Genomic DNA, 5965 nt, shown 5'->3' with positions numbered 1-5965 from the left:
CAACTTATAAGCAGCAAAGCAATTTTTTTAATATTTATTATTATTGTTGATATGAAGCATGTATATTCCTTAGAACGTCTTATGGGTAAGTAACCTGATTTCTCTCATTATTTAAATACAGCATTTTAATATATTTATTTATTTTTAATTTATTTGTGGTATTTGTATATATAATTAGACAGTGGTATTGGTGCATCAACAATGAGGCTATTTCCACCTATGTAACTCTATGGCGAGGCGTCCCTACAAGAATGGGGACAATATTTGCATTTTTTGCCTTTACGCTATTTTCACCAATTATGTGAAATATATGTTTCATTTTATTTTTTAATATTTTATTTATATTTTTGTATTATTTCATATTTTTTATAATATACACCAACTTACGAGATAATCTTTAGCATACATTTTAAATATGTATTCATACAATGGCATTTATTTTGGGAACAAAGGAAAAAATATAATACAGCACATACAGTACATAATATTCATATTTTTGTAAACGAAATGAGTTACACTACTGCATTGCAAATGTTTTCACAAAACTTTTGAAAAGTTTTGAAAAGTTTCAGTCAACACTTGAAAACTGTGATCACTCCACGTGAACTTTATTGAAGCAAGGAATACGCATATGTGGTTTACCTTCACACCCTTCACAAGAAGTAACAACCTTCTTCACTTTATTCGCTGCTGTTTTAGGCCTTCTTTTTCAGAGACCAATTTGTTTAGAATATTTCTAACTAAGCAGGCCAAATATAAAGCTCAAAGTAAAGAATGCATTTTCGCGAAATTGATTGTTGCTTTTCAATTGCTGGTGGAGCACTGAATCAATGTTTTCCTGTTGGCGCCGCATTTGTCCCATGGGACCGACACGCTATAATTTCGATTTATAGATTTAATAAAAACGAAATTCGAAATTTGATAACACAAAGTTAATTTACAACAGAAACACTACCCACTGGCATTAACGGTACTGTCAGTTAATATTGGAAATTTCATCTGGCAGTTAACGTGTTAATTGAAATATTATTTTCATTCATTCTTTTAATATTCATGTTTCAACAGAAATAAGATTGTTTATTTGATGCAGCTGACTAGTAAAACTTGTGCTTTGACTAGATTATATTGAAGCAGTGAGAGACACTAAACATGTCTTTGAGTTATGATTCGTGTATTACAAGCTCTCCTTTACCTTTAAACATATCTAGTGTCAGCTGATTATTATTGTTGATTATGTGAATTAATTGTTATGTGTAATAAGGAGTTTCATTGTTGTAGATAATGGTACTATGGAGACAGCAGAGAAACTGAAATACCTGTACCTGAGAATGAAAAAAAAAACTACAACAAAATTATCAGATTCCTCAGCTTATAGCGTACATTGAGGTTGAAGAGGATGGAATCAACTTGACTCTAATGAAGAAAATCCATAATGTCATTGTAAGAATCACATGCATTTTTGAAGGTTGGTTTTTTATATGTATGAGTGAGCATTTTGCATCCATAGCAAGTGAAAGATTTGAGGTGTTACCTGTAATTTAAAGATATCTACTTCTTACAGCACTTTCTCTACATTCAGTAAAATACACACTAGAACAGATTAAAACAATACTTTTCAATTGGGAGAATAAGTATTTCAACCCCATAGAATATGTTCTGATAATCTTTAATGATATTTCAGTTTCCATTGGATTAATTTGCATTCCTTGTTTAGTTGATCAAGATGATGCCGTTACATACAGAATTTTTAATGCAAGTTATTTTTCAAGATCACTTATCGTAACAGAAGTGGTTTAAGTTTCTTGAGGCACTCCTCAAGCATTTATCAGTATTGTCTAAAATTGACCTGGAATTAAACCACCATCTATTGCTCTGTATCTGAGAGATATCGTACATGTGACATGATTAGGCATGCGGTTCAAAGAATCTCAGTAGCTGCTTCCCTCGTTGTCTGCATACAGATGACCACAGTTTCCACCTGGCTTTCAATTCAGAGATTAGTATCTATGAGATGCGCAGTAACAGATCTCATTAGGGTCCATGGTAGCCCAGTCTGTTTAGAGAATTTAGGGTTAAGATCTGTAAAAATCTTAATTCATTTGTTCTATTCTCTTTAGCAGTGATAGTTAATGCAATGAAAATGATACCATCAGTCATAAGGGTCTGTTGGCGATTGTGATAATGCAAAGGTAAGAGAAGGTGATTTTGAAACTGCACTGGAATGTGATAGTAATTGTGATGATCAGCAGAGTGATGCATATAAGTAAATTTTGTTGTAAGGTGACAATGAGACGAAAATAAAAAAGTTAAAATGAATATATTAATAAAGCTGTACTAGTATATCACAGACACAGAACAACCAATCTTGGTACATTTCCAGGTGTGACAGTTGGAGGGTTAAGAAAATGATTTGTGGAGTGCATTTTGTGGTGTGTATTGATGTTGAGGAAATACTTGATGGAATTTAGGAGAAGGGATGGACTTTAAGAGTAATTGATAGAACATAAATAAACTGTATAGGACATAGTAGGCCAGCCGAAGAACAGAATTGTGACTTTTACCCGCATTGAATATTAATGACAAGCATCCATGCTAACTCAATCAGTCATAGATCTGACAGAAAATCTAGGGTGGATGCCACAAAAATTTTGACCTTAAAAGTCATTTCAAGTTTTCATCAAGTTTCATGTTGAACTTTTGCTTCCGGAATGATTCTCCAACTTGTTCATCGATCCCATGTAACTGGAGATGGATTCCTGGACCTCACTGGTGCAAAATCAACCCAGAGACACAAAGATGACCTCAAGCTTAATGGTAATCATGAAGAAGTTTTCACAAGGTTGACTCTTCATGCCTCCGAAGCATTGAGTATGGGCATTTAACAAATTCTTGTGATGTGTAGAGATACAGATGTCATGTTGCTTATTTTGCACTTAAGTGTCCCTAAAACAAGTGAAGTGTGCGGGTGGTTTCCAGGACTGCAAAGAAGCAGATGTGCATTCTAATTCGTCAAGTAGAAAAGAAAAAAAAACTTCCTGATGCTGTCAGAAATAAACTATTGAGTTTCCACACAGTTATAGGTTGTGATAAAACCTCTTCATTCAGTGGTTGTGGAAAAATGCCTGCTGAAAAATGTTCTTTGAGAAACCCACACCTGGTAGAAGTGATTGGACATTAAGGTGAGCCGGTTGAAGAGTTGATTTGCAACCTCTATGAAAGTCCAGTGGTGAAAACAGTTAACATCGCAGAAATAAACATGTTCGCAAAGGGCAAGACAGCCCTGGAACTGCTTTCTTCAACACTTGATGCTCTGGAGCTTTGTGTGCAAAGTGGAAACTACGAGGCAAAGATTTGGCTTCTGTCAGAGAGGGAAACTATTGTTTTGACATTGCCCCCAGATCAGACCCGTAGCCAGACAGAGGCCAGGGGGGGCTCAGCCCCCTGGAACTGCCATCAGCCCCCCTGACACTGCCGTCAGCCCCCTTGACATTAGGTAAAACTATTTTGTGTAATTAGTTTGCAGTGAAGAGTGAAAATGAAGATAGCAGATATTATTTTGCTCACAATTTTGGTGAAGTATAAATTCACAAAACATGAACAGCAGCTATTACATTATTTATCTGTACCTTCGTTACCCCTGTTGTGACCTTAATTGTAGACAAAAATCTGTGACTTTGATGGCATCATGTAAATTCCTTCCGCATCTGCGTCAAAGGTCAACAGATTTTGGGAATGAAGTGGAGTTTCATTGCTTCGGATAGGGGACGGGTGGAATGTGCAGTAGGCACTATGATTGAATATTGTACATTTTCTTGTGTGTGTGATTATAAATATCTGTACCATCAAAAGTAGTATGGATTGTGTAGTAAGGGATGATTTCAATAGCAGTCAATTAATACTTCAAGTGATGTTTTTGTATATTTCTAAATTTTATGTAACTTATTGACCCCCTTCCCACACACACTCACATAATTTACCTTAATTTTACACTGTTAACCTTTTGCCACCCAAGGCCTTTTTCACAAGTAAGCCTCTGGGTACCGAGCCGATTTTGAGCAAAATGCAGAGTTTCAATTAAATGAGTGTAGATCGGAAGCTAATTACCCTAGAGTGATGAGTGATATACCGTTGTACGCGGAATGAACCAGAGATTCAGACTATATGAATTTTTTGCAAATTCGGCGTATATGTGGCGGGGGGGAGGGGGCTAACTCTCAAAATTCCAAAATTTCGGAAAAAAAAAATTGGTTCCCCCACCCTCCTCCCAAGAAAAAAGTACATGACAGTGTCGACATGCACATGGAAATGATCGCTGACATGTAAGGAACACAAAAATATTTGCATTATTATCATATGACCAATGTAACTTGAGTTGTTCCCCCAAAAGGAATGGTCGGCACGCCACTGATTCAAGCTTCAATATGCAGCGGTACCTTAAAATGACTATAGCTCAAAAACTAAATGCCCTAGAGATATGAAAGATATACCGTTGTACGCAGAATGAATCACAGATTTAGACGATATATAATTTATGCACATTTGACGTACATATGGAGGGGAAAGGGGGGAAATCCCCTGAAAAAACTTTTTTTTTAAAAAATGGGGTTTCGCCCCCCGCTCCCCCGAAAAAAGGATATGAAAAGTTCAAAATGCACATGGAAATTATCGCTGGCATGTAAGAAACAGAAAAATATTTGCATCATTGTCGTATGACCAATGTAACTTGAGTTGTAACCCCAAAAGGAATGATCGGGACGCCACTGATTCAAGCTTCAAAATGCAATAGCTCAGAAACTAAATGCCCTAGAGATATAAAAGATATACCGTTGTACGCAGAATAAATCACAGATTCAGACGATATATAATTTATGCACATTTGACGTACATATGGAGGGGGAAAGGGGGAAATCCCCTCAAAAATACTTTTCTTAAAAAAATGTTGTTTCCCCCCGCCCCGCCCCGAAAAAAATGTCAAAATGCACAAAATGCAAAATTAATGCAAATTTGGTGTATATATGGAGGGGGAAGGGAGAAAACCCCCAAAAATTATTTTAAAAAATTGTCACTTCACCCAAAAAATGTCCTCGCACTTGGGCACAAAACGACACCTAAGCACAACATTCACGGACGAAAAGCTAGAACGTAGTGACAAATGAGCGCCAATTCTTGCAGCTGCTTGAAATGCTATTTTAGACAATGCTGGGTAACCCCTGTTGCCACTTGTTGACACTTGTGCTAAAAAAAAACAAAAGTAGTAGTATTGGCTATAATACTGGGACGAGAAAGTTAAAGCCCCCCTCAGGCAGATTTGGCTACACTTAAAACTAGCTCAACATGCCCATATGAGCTTTTTGCTCAAGTGTGGCACCCTGTCTAATCCAAGATTTTTGTAAAAATGCCTTCGGGAATTTCCCGTGAAAGTATGACCCCCCTCAGATTGATTTGGCTACACTTACAAAAGCTGCATCTGCCAGATTTTTGTCCATAAGCTTGTCAAAAATATGCCCCTCTTGATATTTTTTTTTGGCTACACCTAAAACTAAGCCAAAAAATCACCCACACACACCCACATACACCCACACCCACCCTTATTTACTTCCGGTCAACTTCCGGTTTAAGTTCAATTGGGCACCAGGCTCAACTTGCATATCCAGTACTAAAACAATATAATATGCAGAAATCTTCTAGAATTGCTCTGTGACTCTCTCATTTCTTACATCATAAACATATGATTTTTCACCTATAAGGATAACACTACATATGGTGTCATCGGGGAGTGTATCATGGAATTCACAGATAATTTTAATGTTTGTCCTGTCATTAACCACAACTTGTTTCCTTTTTGAGGTGTTGATGACAAACATTGGTCTCTGTGCTTTGAATTCATCTTGTGTGTAATACATGTCAGTATTGCCAGTAGTGACCCTTTTGTATGCTGTAAATGCCTCGTATAATTTAAGGAAAT

Source organism: Lepisma saccharinum, unplaced genomic scaffold, assembly GCF_977018435.1.
Source record: "Lepisma saccharinum unplaced genomic scaffold, izLepSacc3.1 HAP1_SCAFFOLD_357, whole genome shotgun sequence".
In the NCBI taxonomy this organism is placed as follows: domain Eukaryota; kingdom Metazoa; phylum Arthropoda; class Insecta; order Zygentoma; family Lepismatidae; genus Lepisma; species Lepisma saccharinum.
Note: the sequence above shows the minus strand (reverse complement) of the source record.